This window comes from Eleutherodactylus coqui, chromosome 8 (genome assembly GCF_035609145.1).
Source record: "Eleutherodactylus coqui strain aEleCoq1 chromosome 8, aEleCoq1.hap1, whole genome shotgun sequence".
Taxonomy (NCBI): Eukaryota; Metazoa; Chordata; class Amphibia; order Anura; family Eleutherodactylidae; genus Eleutherodactylus; species Eleutherodactylus coqui.
The window spans coordinates 94,854,159-94,870,981 of NC_089844.1; the positions used below are offsets into that span (position 1 = coordinate 94,854,159).

Below are 16,823 nucleotides of genomic sequence, written 5' to 3' on the forward strand. Positions count from 1 at the left end.
TGGGAGGGGGTGTGGCAGACTGCTTGCGGATGAGGGGTAGGGGCTTAGCTCCGCCCCATCCCATTGCAATCAGCCGGAGGGGAGGGAAGGGGGAGGACAGCTCAGATGGTAGCGTATATCAGCCGGCCATGGAAACAGCGGGTGTTATACACTCCTGTGAATAAGCCCTAAGGAAGATCAGCAGGCTGCACTTTCCTATACAGAGGGTCATTGCAAAAAAATGTCTATCAACTGGTATAGGTTATTGCAATTGAAGTGAATGGGCAGTATATGCCTGTATACAGCTGCATATGTGTAGGAGGTATCCATCAAGATTTCTTCCCAATGTGTTCCTCAAACAAAAGCTTTGAACGCAGTCTACATAGTGTTTGAATTTTCACATTTGGTCATTTTTTTCTTTGTCCGTTTCAAAGTTGGTGAGCTGTGTTTGTTTTTTTGTTTTTTTTATAAATGTAACAAGAAAAAGGTGTTATTTGGGGGCTTTTTTGGAGCTGCACACCTTTTTTTTTTTTTTTTCAAAACAACTCCTAGTGACTGCAGCACTTTACAACAGCCCGTCAGTTCTGGGCGTATTGTAAGTATGTATAATTTGGAGAAAAAACTGACTTTTATATTATCCTGTGTGGCTATTAAAATAATTAGAGCCATTTATTTTTTTTTTCATCTCCGTGTTTCTTTTGTCTTGATGTCTTGTTTTCCTTAATGCAACAAATCAGCAGTGCATGCAGGCTCGGTGCTCTCTTCTGAGAGTCAGGTGTGGCAACCGAGTGCTTTCCACTCTTGGATAGAATTCTAGATCCTTTACAGTAATGAGTATATTCTATTGCTCAATAGCAAAGCCTAATTGCTAATTATAGTTTGTCACTGAAGTATCGCTGCGTATGATTTAAAGAGGTGCCTTCCACATCTTTCTTCCCTTCTCTTTTTTACTTTAAATGGGAGTGATACTCTATTCTTTGAGGTAGATTTGTATAGATTACACTATTGTGCATCACAGAATGTTCTGCAGTGGTTTTATGCTTGCAAGAACAAACCTTCTTTTATTGCTTCTCAAGATGTAATCTTTGTGCATTAAACATGATAAATGCTGTTCCTTCCCCGGCTATTGTCTGCACTTCTTGAAATTCTACACATACCTTACATATGCTACAGTCTCTTCATCTTGGTAAGTTCTGCTGGATTCAGGTTCTCAAACATTATCAGACATCACCAACTATGCTCTGTTGTTGAGTCAAGTAAAGTTGTGTTAGTCGGACGTAGAAACGCATGGAAAATAATTTTGGATCCTTTTGGGTATCCATTCTTGTAGGCCGCCTGCACACGGGCGGAAATCCCGCCGCGGGATTTCCGCCACTGAAAGTTTGCATAGGAGTGCATTACAATACGCACTCCTATGCAGACGGCCGCGGTTTGGCCGCACGAAATCTCGCGCGGCAAACAAACCGCGACATGTCCTATTTTTGTGCGGGGCACGCACTCACCCGGCCGCCGGCTCCGGTCTGCGCATGCGCCGGCTGTGCCGCAGCCGGCACATGAAAGAGCTGGGGCCGCCAGGCGCGGGAGAGTACACGCTCGTCCCTGCAGGCTCTCGGGTCGGGTCCCGTGGCGAGAATTCTCGCTGCCGGATCCGACCCGCTCGTGTGCAGGCGGCCATAACAGCGATATTTTCACTGATGCGATATTGAGAGAACCAAAAAATTGCAGCATGCTCTATCTTTCTGCGATGTGTGCTTTTGTTTTTTTTTAGGTACCATGTTTCCCTATGGAGCCTCCTTTTTATTGCATCCCAACGCAACAAACTTGCATTCCTTGCCAGCCGCTCACCATCAGAGCCGCAGGCACTATACCTCTTCTCCTCTCTTCCTCCCGCAACTTACCTCCCCTTACTTGTAGGGCTGCGCAGCCCTGTTCGGCATCTGGGGCAGCACTACTTACCCATTTTTGGGCGCCATAGATGATTGATCCAACCCTATTTGACTACCATTTACAGGCTTAAGGCTGTAATAGGGTATTGATCCAGGACCTATAGACTTGGACACACGGGTCTATTCGTCTAGCTCTTTATTTTTGGGGCACGACGCATATTGCGCCTTTGAAGGAATTGTCTCTGGAGATTCCTTCTGAGAATGGGGAGCTGAGATATCTAATTTTCTCCTACTTGCCGTGAGACTTATATATGCTAATTGGTCTCAGTGCAATTAGTAAAGCTGCTAGCCATATACCTATAGGCTACCATCGGTCCGTCTGCTATTTTATCTAGCAAAGTGACCTTTCACACTAAGTCTCTGAACCGAGACGGGGGAAGCAATAGGAGGAGAACTTTGTCTCATTTCCTTCTAATAGAATTTAGGACTACCAACAAGGGTCTTATTTACTATAATAGGATTCATAGGGATTATTACACAGATTTAAGGGCGATTCTCGGCCCTGCTCCTGAAGAACCGCCCCAAACAGGGACGGAGAAACGCGTTGAGCCAATACCCTATCCCTAAAGGAAATTAACTTCGCAATAGAGCTAACATCTGAACGAAGAGCCACTGAAGTGATCACTTACCTCTGAAGCGATTATCCCGCTACTCTCAACTGAGGAACGCTTGAGTGATCACGGAGTGACTATTCGAAATATGTACACTAAACACTTGAGCAGTCACTCACTGTGTGATATCAATACACAACTCTGAGCTAATACGTTAAAAAGTGTTGAAACACCGAAAAACACCCCAGTAGCCACCTACCTGCTAATGAATGCTGGAGTGTGTACTTGACTACTCGGTATTAACGTTGGAACACTTACATGAATATCTGAGTGATTATTCACTGTGGGGAATAATTCCTCCAACATGAACGTTGAAATATACGTACCATGAGTGACGATTTATTCAGTATGGTGTAACATATACCTCTGACCAACCATATAATCCTTATTTAGCGATAATAATGGTCGAGAGGTTTCCAACTATGAAGTATTAACAGATACGTTTGACCGGAAACCTAAGATCTCTCTGACCCACTTCTTATTGTGACATCTCGCTATTAACCAGTGACCCAGTCCCCTAATTTTGTCAATAGGGGTTAACCCGACTGGATACTCGAGAGGAATTGAGACCCTCACTCCATCTGGTCACTGAGTCACATAGTATGATCCATGTTGTCAGTCCATGTCTGTTAGTGTTTGTTATATGATTTATGTGGCCCTAATTTTAAACAAGTCATTAATAAAAGTTATTCATTTTAATTTTATCTATATCTGTGAAGGGCAAACTTGCATTCCCATTTTAACATTAGAAAGACCTATTGAGTCTTGCGGTAACACAGCGTGCATTTTTATTGTACGATTTTATCACAGACGGCAGCCACATGATGCAAGATTTTTTTTTTTAAAAGAGCATTGCTGACGCCCCAAAAGTTTTTTCTCGCGGCAAAATCGCAATTGCCCGTATGGAACTAGACTTAGGCTGCCCTAACACAGGCCATAGATGCTGCACAACTTCCAAAATACATGAGCTCGTAAACCCATGTCAAAGGTCCTGGAGAAGCTCCTCCACACGCATTTTGTGTAGTCTGCATGCTGCTGGGAAGTAAGAATTGTTGCCTGCAGTTTTATTTTTTTCTTTTACATATAGTGTATTTATAACTTTTATTATTTATTTATTTTTTGTAGGTCAGGGAGGAAAAACATCAGTTATGCCGTAGTGTCTTTTTTTCTGTTTTGTTTAACATTGTTAATCAGACAGCATGAATGACATGATACATTTTTGCTGTGGGTTAATATCATTTTGACAGAATCAAAATTATCTTTTTTTTTTTTCTTTCTTACATTTTGCCACTTTTGCACAATGAACCCCCACCTTTTTGGAAAATGTTTTTGTTTTTTGCATCACTGCATTCAGAGTAGTTCCATAACTTTTTAATTTTTCCATTGATGGAGCTCTGTGTGGGTTTGCTTTTCGCATGATGAGCTTTAGTATGATTGGCACCGTTTTGGCGTCCTTATGCCTTTTTTTACGACGTATACTGGGTAGGATAAACAGTGTGTTTAATTTATTGTACAATTCATTACATATGCGAAGACGCTAAAGATGATTTTGCGCACGTTCTTTGTTTTAAAAAAGGTTAAAAAAAAGTTTTTTCCTATTACCATTTTTTCCACCATATCTTTTTAGTATTTTCAGTTATTTGTTGGGACTTGAACCTGTGAACCTTTGACCGCTATAATAATGCATTGCACTACTTATGTACTGCAATGTTTTATCGCTCATAAACAGTGGCAGACCCATTGGTGCTCCGTTATTATTTAGTGGAGGGCCGTCATAAAGGAATCAACATTGATCGCGGCATAGAAGGGTTAACTGTGGGGACTGATGATCTCACCAGTCCCCGCTATTGCAGCTGGAGGCCGGCTGTCGGCTCGCGCCCGCTGTGGATAATGTGGGCCTAACTTCAGAGCTCGCGCCATCTATTGGATGTAAGCTTACATCTTGGGGAATGGCACTGCTTCCCAGCCCGAACGTATGTTTAAATCTTGGGTAGGGAAGGGGTTAATCATATGCTCAATAAAAGACCTGTTTGTGCGTTATTAGTTTGTGTTTGCGATTTGGATAATAATCAGACCATATTTTATTAGTAACCGCGGCAGAAACCCATGTAATTTTAAAAGGGTTCACTTTTTGTTACAACTGTAGGTGCATTTCTAGGATCGCTTTGATTTTGAATTAATTGAGTCAAATTTAACATCCAACTCGAATTATGATTTACAATCTAGTTCAAAGTGTATCAAAGAGTTGGAGTTCATCGAGTGCAGTACTACTGTGATTTGTACAGTGTGAGGCTCTGTATCTAGAATAATGAAGAACAAGCTTGCAGGACATCGCCAATTAGCTGGAACGTGTCACTACTGGGCTTATGTTCAACCGAAGCATAAAAGTAGGAGTACAGCAAGGTGTGCAGCAAGCACAGGAAACCGCTTCACTTGGTAAATGTTCCTTGTTCTTTGCTTATCTTGGTAGCAATTTTCCAAGTTATCTTAATTAATCATTAAATGTTGTCAGGCTGTCATCAAACAGTTAATTATCAAAGCCTCTATTTCAGAAAGTAGCGACCCTTTCCTCTGTTGCCATAGAAACAGATGCAACAGTAGCTATTAGCTAAAATTATACAAGTTATTATTTTTTTAACATGGCTACGTGTATGACAGAGGCTCATAACCTTCGTTAGGGAAAAAAGATTACGTTATAGTTGCAAATCATTTAATATGTGGCAAAGAATATGTGTGAGAAAAATAGCATTTTATGTTTTTACAATAGTAATTTATTGTTCCAGCACTGTTGGTTGAAAGTGTTTTGCCCCTAGATTTCAAATTCTCAACATATGTACCTCAGTGTAGAAAGGCGTGATATGTTTTGTTGATATTTAAGTAATATGCTCTTAGATCTGCATATTAAAGAGACTTTGTCACCATGTTTTTGCAGCCCCCACTGAGAGCACCATAAGGTAGTGTCTGTCACACTGATTACAGTGATATGTCTGCTGTGTAGATCTGTACTGTAGGTTTGGAAAAACTTACATTTAATTAGTAGCAGGCAAACACAGAAGTAGTCCTGACTATTCATGAGCTGTGGCAAGCCACACCCACCCTGCCCTCCAGCCAATGATTGGCAGCTCTCTATCTATGCTCAGTAATGGGTGTGTCAAATCAGTGGCTGGAGGGCAGGGTAGCTCATGAATATCCAGGAGTAGTCCTCTGTGCGTTTCCTGCTACCGACAAAAGGTAAGTTTCTCGAAAATGACTGCACAGATCCCCACAGCAGACGCATGACTGTAATCAGTGTGCCTGTCACCATCTCCTGCTGCTCTGAGAGGGGTGCAAGAAGACGGTGACAGGCTCTCTTTAAGGCCTAATTCCCAAGGGCCGCTTATAAAGCGGTGGAAATCCACGGCGTTGCCCCACAGCTATTACATGCGTACATGCGGATGGCTTCCATTGCAGTCAATGGAAGCCGTCCTTTACGCTATCTTCCGCCCACCGACGCCTGCGTCATATGACGCGGCCGGCACGTGATGTGACGCTGTGGGCGTGTCACATGACGCTGCCGGCGCGTCATGCGCTGTACTGCGCATGCGCATTGGCATGGGATGCGGGACATGGGGCAGCGGATCCGGAGGAGAGTATGGGGTCTCTGGGGGGGGCGCCATGATGGACTCTGCTGCGGAATCCCGCTTGCGGAGCCTGTCACAGCCGTGGGCACTAGGCCTAATAATGATTGAACAAGAGGACATAATATATTGAGTTTTAGTAAGTTTTTGTTTTGAATAAATGCCAGAAGTTTACAGTACTTTGTAATAATCAGCAGAACTAAAGTACAACTTTGTAACACAAAAGGTATGCAACAAATATTTGCTTGTCTTCGGTTTATTATCTGAGAAGACCAAGTCACTTATTTTTAGCAGATGAAACAAGCATTATGCGTTAGGAAGATTGGAAAGCCATCATTACCCAAACAACATTATGTTCAGGTAAGCACTTTTGACAGTGATCAAACATTCTATAGACTGAACAGATCAGCAAAAATGTCATAAGTTGGTTAACTGTTTATACTGACAGATTCCTACTCCAGGCTTTAGCTGTAGGAAAATCTATTCTATTAAAACCATATTATACTTGTCCAGGTGTCTTGATTTATCCCCAGGTGTAGACCAGGGTCATTGATATGAAATATACAATCTGTAAGTTTAACCCCCTAATGCCACAGGATGTAAGGTTGCGTCTTGGCAGCGGGATACTTAACACAACAGGACGTAGCCATATATCCTGCGCATTGGGGCGGGTTCAGAAGTGAACCTGCGCATTGGCACGGGTTCAGAAGTGAACCCGCGCCATTTGGCATTGGAAGCCGGCTGTTACCGATTGCCAGCCTCTCCCTGCAACAGCAGGGGTGCATGAGGACAGCGACTCCCACTGTTATCCCCCTTCATGCCGTAATCTATGTAGATCGTGACATAAAGGGTTCACAGAGGGAGGTTGCTCCCTCTATGATGTCATCGGACGCCAGATACAGGAGTCCCGGCTTGCTATTACAAGTGATAAGGCATTGCAGTACATAAGTCCTGCAACGCTTTATCATAGCGATCATAGCTGCTATGGTTCAGGTCCCCTTCAGGGAGTGGTCGGTTTTCCTGGCAATGAGCAGTAAACAACCAGAGGGCAGAGGAATCAATAGCTACAATATCCGGAGAACGGAGCATTTTGGAAATATCTTATGAGTGAATGCAGTGTTTTGTGAGTTTGAACACATTGAAATATTTTTCCCGATATGAGAATTCCCCTTTAACACAAGAAATCCTGCAAATGTACATGCTGAAGGAGATTATTTTGTGTCCAAATCAGTGCCATGTTTCTGATGTATGTATGTTTAAGGCCGCCTGCACACAAATTCCCGCAGCGGAGTTCGATCCGGTGACCCCAGCTTACCTCTCCGCCCTCTTCTCCTCTGCTGATGATGTGCTGGCCAACCTCCGACACACATGCGCAGTACAGAGGACGCCGTGCTATGGCGATGACGCGACTCCTGCGATCGTTCTGTCATGATGATTTGCAGAATGGCTGCGGGACGGACAGCTTCCATTGACTTCAATGGAAGCCAGCCGTGCGTAGCCCAAACAAAATCGCAGCATGCTACCATCTCTCCCCCGCGAGCGGAAAATCACAATCGATTACTGCTCATAGGCAGGAAATCACGTTTTCTCATAGCATGCTTTGGGCTAGATTTGCTGCAGAATCCGGAGGCAGAGTCCTGCTCTGGATTGCGCAATGCAAATCCGCCCGTGTGCAGGAGGCCTTACTTTTTGTTCTCCTAGAGTAGATCACCACAGAATACAAGATATGGAACTTCCTTGTAAATGGTAAATAATGCCACAAAGATTCAGTTCCCTTCCTTGGAAAGAGAATAAGGCTGTGCCTGTCCACAGAAGCCTGCAGACAAATCTCTGTGGTGAGCCTATCGCGGCAATTCGCAGCATGCTGCGATTTGCCGTCCGCGAGCGGAGAATCGCTCCGCTTCTCCGCTCATGGACAGGGGGGAAAAGGGCTTTCCATAGCAATGCTTTCAGTGCGTTCCCCGCGGCCAGATTATCGCCGCGGGGAACGCAATGAAAATACGCCCGTGGACAGGCAGCCTAAGAGTTTTTGTTAATGTATTAGTGCGTTGAGTTTGTTACATTATTGCATTAGAATTAGTAGAGTCTGTGTCTTTAACAACGTATTACTTATAGCCAGTTGGTAAATTATTTAGTATTTTTTTTTAGTATTTATGCAGCTTGTTGCTTTATATAATTTATAATTAATAGCACTGGCTAAACTGTGTCATTCTGTTGCTCTTATAGCTGTAATTGCTTGTTGACTGTATGAGATCTAGCCAGGGCTTGGAATGAATGTGGTCCACTTTTCATCATCGGCACCAACTTCTCATTTGTCCATCAAACATTACATAGTGCTTGAGACACTCTTATACTATAAAAGAATACACATAATCAGCCGTAACATTGAAACCACTGATGGTTGACGTGAATAACATTATCTTGAAGCCATGGTGCCTTTCAAAGGGAGGGGGACATATGTGGCAGCAAGTGAATAGTCAGGAGGTCCTAAAGTTGATTTGCTTGAAAAATGAGAAGGCTTAAGGGTCTGTACTCCAAGGTCCAAACTGCGATCGCTAGATAATTGGGTCAGAGTATCGCCCAAATGACAGGTTTTGTGGGGGGTCCATAGAAAGGACAATCTATGAACTGGTGACCGATTCATTTATGCGTGTGGCGAGCAAAAGACTTGACAGTCTGGTTCAAAACCACATGGGCTGGTCCATCACCAACACTTATTCACTGTCCACAGAATAGGTGATAAATGTATGGTCAATGGATGTTTAACTGCTTTGGCCCCGATCAGTCACGAAAACGGGTGTCCAAATCCCCCCCATTTTAATGGAGTGGTAGTCAAGCATATACACTACGATCCATGCACGCCTGTGGTACTGAAGTAGTCAAGGTGTTCAATTTGCCTCCAAATTCTCTACATCTAAGGGTGACTACCCACTAGCGTTTGGGAATTTGCACCGTTTTTTTTCCAGATGTCTATGGGGCTTTCTAATGTTAAAAATGCATCAGGGCAAAATCGCAATTTACCGCGATATTGCGATTTTGTGCAATGCAATTTTAACATTACAAGTCCCATGGACCCCTGGAGAAAAAAAACGCTGCAAATTTCGCAGTGAAAAAAAACTGTAGTGGGTAGTCACCCTAAGTCTGACTTGGACTGGCCTCACACGGGCGGACTGGTTTCCGCATATGGGAGGCCTGCAGCAGATTCCGGCTGTGAAGCAGTGTGGTCACTCTGCTTACCTGAATTTTCTGTATTGTGTATGATAGCTGTGGTTCTGCGTCGGTCGTGCGTAGTACAGTTTTGTTTTGTTTTTTCTTAAGACTGTATTTTCTATGATGGCGGTACCCGTGGCCCATATGTATTGTTAATTGTGTATGGGCTACGGGTCGGACGGCCTTCATTGGCCTAAATGGAGGCCAACCACGTGGAATCCGCGTCAAAATAAACCCATGCTGTGATTATTTTTTTTTTCTTCACTTGCAGAATACACAATTTGTATCCGTGAGTGTGAGCGAAAAAGCTTTACAATACTTACATGCTTTACAATGCCCTGTGAACTCTGCCTAAGCATCGGTACTGGTGTATCTTGTCTCCACCGAAAGCTAGGGGTGGAGACATGGGTTGTCCTCATTCAGTGTCAGAGAAGGGGCAGGTGTCAGAGCAGTACATTGGCTAATGCAGGAAAAGGGCAGATGAAGCCCCCAGCAGTGAAGTGCCTACAATGTGTCTGGTTGTGTCGCCCTCCTGTAAGTGTTCCCCTGGCAGCTCCTGCTACTTTCCGTGCCGTAGTAGCATCAGTAGCCTGAACACAGGTGCTCCGCTGCAGTGCCCCGCTGACAGTGTAGCCGCCTGGCTCCCTTCAAGTGCTCCATCAGCTCCGCTGCGGTGCCCCATTGTCAGTGTAGCCGTCGGGCTTACTTCAGGCGCTCCATCAGCTCCGCTGCGGTGCCCCATTGTCAGTGTAGCCGTCGGGCTTACTTCAGGCGCTCCATCAGCTCCGGTACGGTGCCCCGCTGTCAGTGTAGCCGCCGGGCTCCCTTCTGCACTGGACTCTGTTCTTGCTGGCCGGTCACTGTCTTCACTTTGCTGGGCGCTGAGCTGTAACTATGTCTGCCTGCACAGTGTGCCCCTGCAACGCTGTCAGTCTGGTTTTTAGTTTAACAACCTGCGTTACGACTTTCAGTCATAATTCTATCTCTTTGTACCATTTTTGGAGCAAAGAAATGGAAATCAACATTTTTATTTTTCCTCATTAATTTCAAGTTTTTTGTTTTTGTTTTTTTATTTAAAAAGAACCAACAATAAAACGAACAGCAGGGTTTCAGTAAAAAAGCTATGCGCTCGCGAAGATAGCAAACAAGTCAAGCGGAGTGTATACAATCTCTGTCCTGTAAGGGACGGAAAAAGAAAATGAAATAGAATAGAAAGGCACTTACTCAAAAGGAGGGGGGTGTATAAAACAAGAAGCCCCCTCCTCTAAGTGCTGACTCCTCTGGGTCCTCTTAGTCGCCGATGGAATTAGCAGGAAGCAAGTTGGTTTCTTCGGTTTTATTTGTCTAAAAACAAATTTACAGGAAGGCAACGCGTTTCGGTGCAGCATTCACCTTTCTCAAGCCTATGTATACATCCATACATAACAATAAAACGAAAGCTTTCATTTTAATTTGTTCCGTTAGGTTTCTGTTTTTGTTTTCTTTAGCAGAACAAATAGTGCTGCAAACTGTGATGTTAGGTTTTCATTGTTTTACAGAAACAAACAGAACAGAAACAAAATGAAAGATTTCGGTTTGCTTTCTGTTTTTTTTTCTATTGAAAACCCCTTAAAATTAATGGGGAAAAATTGGAAATGTTAATTTCCCTTTTTTTCCATTGTTTCTTTTTTTCCCCATTTTTCTGCTTCAAAAATGGAACATAGAAACAGAATTGTGATTGAAAGGTGCAAATGAGCTCTTAGACGTGTTTCTTAAATGGTTCACAACTTGACAATGTACGGTCAACTTCAGTCCAGTGTTACAAAGCCTTCATACATCATAGAGTGAAGCTATGCCTATGAATTTCCAGATCAACAGTCTGAAGTAAAAAAAAACCACCATTATATTAGTGGGTACTGATGGGGAAAGTTTGAAAGGGGTTGTCCAGTTGTAAACTATTGATGGCTTATCCACAGGATAGCCAAACAATGGTAGAACAGCGGTGGTCTACCGCACAGGAACCCCTTTGTTGACCATGGAAGTGAATGGGAACTTTACCTGTAATACAAACCCTGGCCACTGTAGTGAAAACGGAGCTGCATGCTTCTTAAAGAAATCTGCTCATTGCATAATTGCACTGATTTAGCGAATAGCTGATCAGCGGGGATCCCGGCCAGCGGACCTTCGCTGATATAGTATTGATGGCCCATTCTGAATATAAGGCATCAAGAGTTTACAACTGGACAACCTCTTAAATGATTTGCTCAACATATTGTAAATTTCATTGTATTAGATATAACATGATGTAATTCACTGAATGGCTATCATTGGCTCATCGGGCGCCGTCTGTGATTGGCTCGATTAGCCAATCACAGCGCTCGCTTTGCTGGAGGCGAGATATTGAAAGCCCGGTCGCCAGCAGAAGGGAGCTGTGAGACGGAGGAGAACACCACCAGGGACATCGCAGCTGCCGCTGACACCGCGAGGGACATTGCTGACACCGCGAGGGACATCGCCGCCGCCGCTGACACCACCAGGGACATCGCCGCCGCCACTGACACCGCCAGGGACATTGCCGCCGCCGGGGACACAGCTGCCACGGACCATGTAAGTTTTTATTTTTAGTGGGGCACCCGATATGGGTCCTATTTTTGGGGGAGGCCTTATATTTCAAGCCTTCCCCGAAAACCTGATAGGTCTTACTATCAGGGTAGGACCTATTTTCAGGGAAACATGGTATTTGTCAGGCGGCTTTCAAGCGTCCTGAGAATATTACGCGAGATGTACAAGTCTCACACGAATATGAAAGCCATTCTTTTGAAGGAAGTCACATACAAAAAAATAAAAAAATTTCCTACCTTTTTACTTTCCTCAGAATGCAGCAGCCATTGGTTTCAATGAGAAAGTATAAAACAGCACGCTGTGTGATGTGTACACGAGTACAATGTGAGGTTTCCCATTGAAAACAATGGGAAACACTTGCCAATCCTTCGACACGGAGGATCGCAACTTCACAGAAGTGATGGGAGTTGTTTGCCTGAAAAACGCATCGCCGTAAAAATGCACGTTGGCAAGCACGATATTGGGCCTAGTTCCTCAGCCCTATATCATGCTCGCCCATGTGTAGGTAGCCTGATATTGTTAGAGACTCCCACTATCCGAGTGCATTTTGTATAGTAGGCTGGCTTGTGACTTGATGTATATGGCCTTTGAAACAGCTCAAGAGAGGGAGATATTTACTAAACTATGTGCCATAATTCTAGCTCAGTATTGGCCCAAGAAATGGTTATCATGCCTTCCACCACATTTGTGTATTACTCTCCCTGTACTCTGATCTACAAGGGGTTACCTTATTGGGAAAGAGAGTGGCTTAGCTTAAATGTGACACTGTCCAACACAATTGTGTCAACATTTTTTACGCAAAGTAAAAATACTATTAGGCTGGGTTCACACTGGGCGGATTGGCGCGGAAATTCCGTCCGGAATTTCGCCGCTGCAAATCTGCCTCCGGCCGCTCATCCTGGGATTAGCCAGCCATGTGGACAAGCATGTTCATTTTTTTTTTTTCTTTCGCTGTGGCCGCGTTCTCCTCTATGGAAGCGCCGGCCGCAGCGGAAGAGCGAGCGGCCAGGCCGCTTCAAAACCCGCGGCTATGTGCCGTGGGTTTTGAAGCAGCGCTTCTGGTGGAAATCTCGTGGTTTTTCGCTGCGGCCAAACCGCAAGATTTCGGCCGGGAATCCGTCATGTGAGAATCCAGGATAAGGGGTTGTAAAGTTTTTATACAAAAGTGTCTAAAGATGCACTAAAATCTATTGCACATGATCCATATTTGACAAGTCTTTAGACTGCCTGGTCTAAATGTTACACAGTCTATTAGACAAGATTAGTAAATATGTCCCCGTATGTGCAAGAATCGTGCCTATCTACGTAGGTAAAGTGCTCCTGCTAAGGCAAAAAACTTTTAGCTTTTTTTAAAGACTTTCTTGTATTCACAAATTTGAAATGCATATGTCTGCAGCAGGAGATGGTCCCCTACCTTTATGTACTGTCTGTCTGTTTACACTTATGTTCATTTTAATGAGAAGTGTTCTTTCTGTTCGGAGAGTACCTACACTGTGTAGGAGGCTGTCAGCTCTACTTTCATGTCCATGGCTATTTAGGCATGTAAATAACAGGTGGTGTTGCTTTCAAATGAATTCTAATGTAGCAGCTTGATATTTTTAATTTGCTTTGAATGTTCTAAAATGTTAACTTCTTAAATAATATGTAAGTGGAATGTAAAATTACTTTTTTTTCAGAACATGCTAGATATTTCTAATACATCTTTTGCCATCGATACAGTAATTCAACCTAACTTAGTGTATACCAGGGACGTAGCTAAAGGCTCATGGGCACGGGTGCAAAAGTTTATCTTGGGGGCCCCCCAACTTCTCTTAACCCCGCAACGCAGAAGTTTAACGTGAAGCTCCTGGGCCTCAATGCAAAACCTGTAACAAGGCCCCCAACTATAATGCTTTATTCATAGTACTGGGCTCCCTATATGGAGAAGAGAGGCCTTATGGGCCCCCTAAGGCTCCTGGGCCCAGGTGCATCTGCATCCCCTATAGTTACATCAGTGGTGTATACTTTATTTTTCAAACATGATTTAACTTTTTGTATTATGTCCAATACATTTGAAATGCATGCGGTTTGTGTGAGGGGGAAATGTAAGTGGCTAAACCCTTTTTGATGTGCCTGCCTATACATGAGTACTCCTCTGTATATTCAATGACCTTTAGAGACAGAGGTTACATGATCATTTGCTGGGATTTTGTGGCTGTGGAGTAAAAAGGACTGCAGCTACAGAAAGGTCTTGGAACTCAGTAAGACTGCCTCTGTGCGGGGCTGTGAATGTGGCCCCTGGGTGATGTCACGGTGGCCATATTGGCTATATAAGTGATTACACCTGCACCACAAGGGGAGTGTGAGAGCCTTCAGAGCGTGTGTGAGCTAAAGGGGACTGAGCAGTAGAATGCGTTGTCCACCGACTGGGTGGCAGCCGCTGCATGATGAGTGGCTTGGGCAGTGTTTAGTAGTACAATGGGAAATGTTATGTAAGACATTGAGTGCAAAGTGATGCCTTGTGAAGATATGTGATATACTGTAATTGGAGAACAAAGTACTTTGAGTAGTGGTGTAATATGCCGGTAAAGGATGATGTGAGATGTTGTGTACGATAGATGTCATATTGCAGGTTGGCTGGCATGTCACAGATCTTCGAGAAGGTAATACAACGATGAGTATGGAGTACTATGTTTATTTATGAGAGAGTCAAAGTACTTTGTCTTGCCGAGAGGATCCCTTGACATAGAAAAGTGCAGAATCAACCAGAACATTTAATGTATTAGTTTACTAATGCTGTTTTATAGTGCATTAGCATTTATTTTGCATGTTCACACACACCCATTTTTCAGAGGATAAAGCCTAATATTTTAGATGTGTCCTTCCTTAACTTATCTCTAAACCCAACATAACTCAGAATGTATAGCATAAGATGTAATTTTTTTTTACCATGTAGCTGTGGCAGATGCCTCTGTCACAAATGCCACCGAATAACACCCAATCAGCTGTTGGCTCCCATGTTGTAAAAAAAAGACCCATGAGTTTAATGTATACATTTTGTTTTACGGATGGCATGGGGTTATATGGAATTGGTATCATAACAGTTTGAATAACCTAATACTTTTCAAGAAAAGTCAAGGGTGGACAGATTTGTATCTGGTTGACATATTTTAGGATTTGATGTATTCATTTAAGCTCATATTTACTTCACACTTCCCCTGGATTTTCCGATTTATCTAGTGTATGTCATTAATGATAATTCTTGTTCATCTGCTTTTTCTGTATCCATCGTGAAGATCTGCCAATCCTCTATTTATGTACGCATGCTGTACCAGTTGAATGAGCTTCATATTCTAATGTTTAGTATAAGGTAATTGTTCTACAGTTTGCATATATTTGGATCTCTCATTTGATGATATGATGTATTGTTACAGTACATCTATATTAACCAAAGCTGTGAAATACGTTTTACCAATTGCATTCAAAGTCTGGTTGTGCTGCCATTTGTCCTGACTTCCTTGCTTTCTGCCAATAATATTGATGATGGAAGACCTATTTTCCAGTTCTTGGTTTTTCTTCTGCACAGCTATGCTCTCAGCCTCCTTCTGTGCAGGTAAGGCAGTGTTCCCGCGGCGGTGTTGTACACGCTGTGAGACTACGCTCCGGGGTTCTGTGACGGCTGCTGAAAACAGTGCTGTGATGGAATCTCCGAATGAATACACATGGGGCCATTCACTTCTATTGTGAAACGACACCTCTTTGGTGTCTGCTTTACAAGGATCCCATTTGTTTCTGTTATATTTGGAGGAGTACAGAACAACGTAGTTCACTGCATGTGGTTTTAGAAAACCAGATAAAAAAACAGAAAACTTCACAAGTCTATCACAAACAGCACAATTACTGTTCAGAAATGAAAAGGGTAAAAGATAACATTCATGTTTTAAAGCTAAAAACAAATACAAAATTAAAGGGATTTTCCAGGGAGAAATACTATTGATGATCTATCCTCAGGATAGGTCATCAATACAGTTGAGCGAACATACTCTGCCGAGCTTGATGCTCGTTCGAGTATTAGGAGAGGGGGAGAGGGGGAGAGGGGGAGAGAGAGAGAGAGAGAGAGAGAAAAAAAAAAAGAGAGAAAAAAAAGCTCATGACCCGGCGTCCCACATACAAAAATGCTCGAGTCTCTCATTGTAGTCAATGGCGTTCGTTACTCGAGTAGAGCTCTCAAATTTTACGAAAAGCTCGACTCGAATAACGCGGACCCGAGCATTTGGGTGCTCGCTCATCTCTAGTCATCAATAGTTGATCAACTGGGGTCCATCGCTTGGGACCCCGACTAATCAGGTCGAAGGTGAAGCAGTGTAAGTCTCTGCGCCGAACTGTGTGTAGTGGCCGGCACTTGTAACTGCAGGTACAGCTCGCTTTCGCTCTGACCTCTTTGTATTTGTGGTGCTGGCGGCATGTGCCTGCTCAGCTGACCGGTCCCACAGGGATGGACTCCAGACGATAAACTTTTGATGACCTATCCTGAGGATAGGTCATCAATAGTTTTTTCCATGGAAACCCCTTTAACGCACTGTACAAAGGGATACAGCCTAGAAAAGCTCTAATATTCCCCAGTTTAACCAGGAACAAACTGAACTTTATCCTGAGAAGGACAATCCCCTGTCTCCAACCTGCCATAGAGCCCCTAATTGTTCCAAACAAAAGAGGAAAAAGAGGGAGAGGTGAAGGTAAGAAGAAAATGAACCAAATTGGTGTAAATATACACAGAGATGGGCGTAATAACAGGTCAACAAAAATTATTAGTGACGTAGATAAAATGGTGAAGGGACCAATGTATTTAGATGTCTCTTCTAAATGAACTACTGGGGAGT

At 43.4% G+C, this 16,823-nt stretch overlaps 1 protein-coding gene and 1 long non-coding RNA gene across 8 annotated transcripts in view; one reads left to right on the top strand and one right to left on the bottom strand.

Annotated features, from left to right (window-relative positions):
- The window catches only part of PARD3B (par-3 family cell polarity regulator beta), a 1,131,600-nt gene that overhangs the window by 102,031 nt on the left and 1,012,746 nt on the right, over positions 1–16,823 (top strand). The window lies entirely within an intron of this gene.
- The window catches only part of LOC136576617 (uncharacterized), a 154,687-nt gene that overhangs the window by 31,177 nt on the left and 106,687 nt on the right, over positions 1–16,823 (bottom strand). Inside the window, exon 3 of one of the 3 annotated variants that reach the window (XR_010786396.1) lies at positions 14,651–15,772. The exons of the other annotated variants lie outside the window; for them this stretch is intronic. This is a non-coding gene — a long non-coding RNA (uncharacterized lncRNA). Of the gene's footprint in view, positions 1–14,650; positions 15,773–16,823 lie in introns of those variants that run through there. 3 annotated transcript variants of the gene reach the window in all.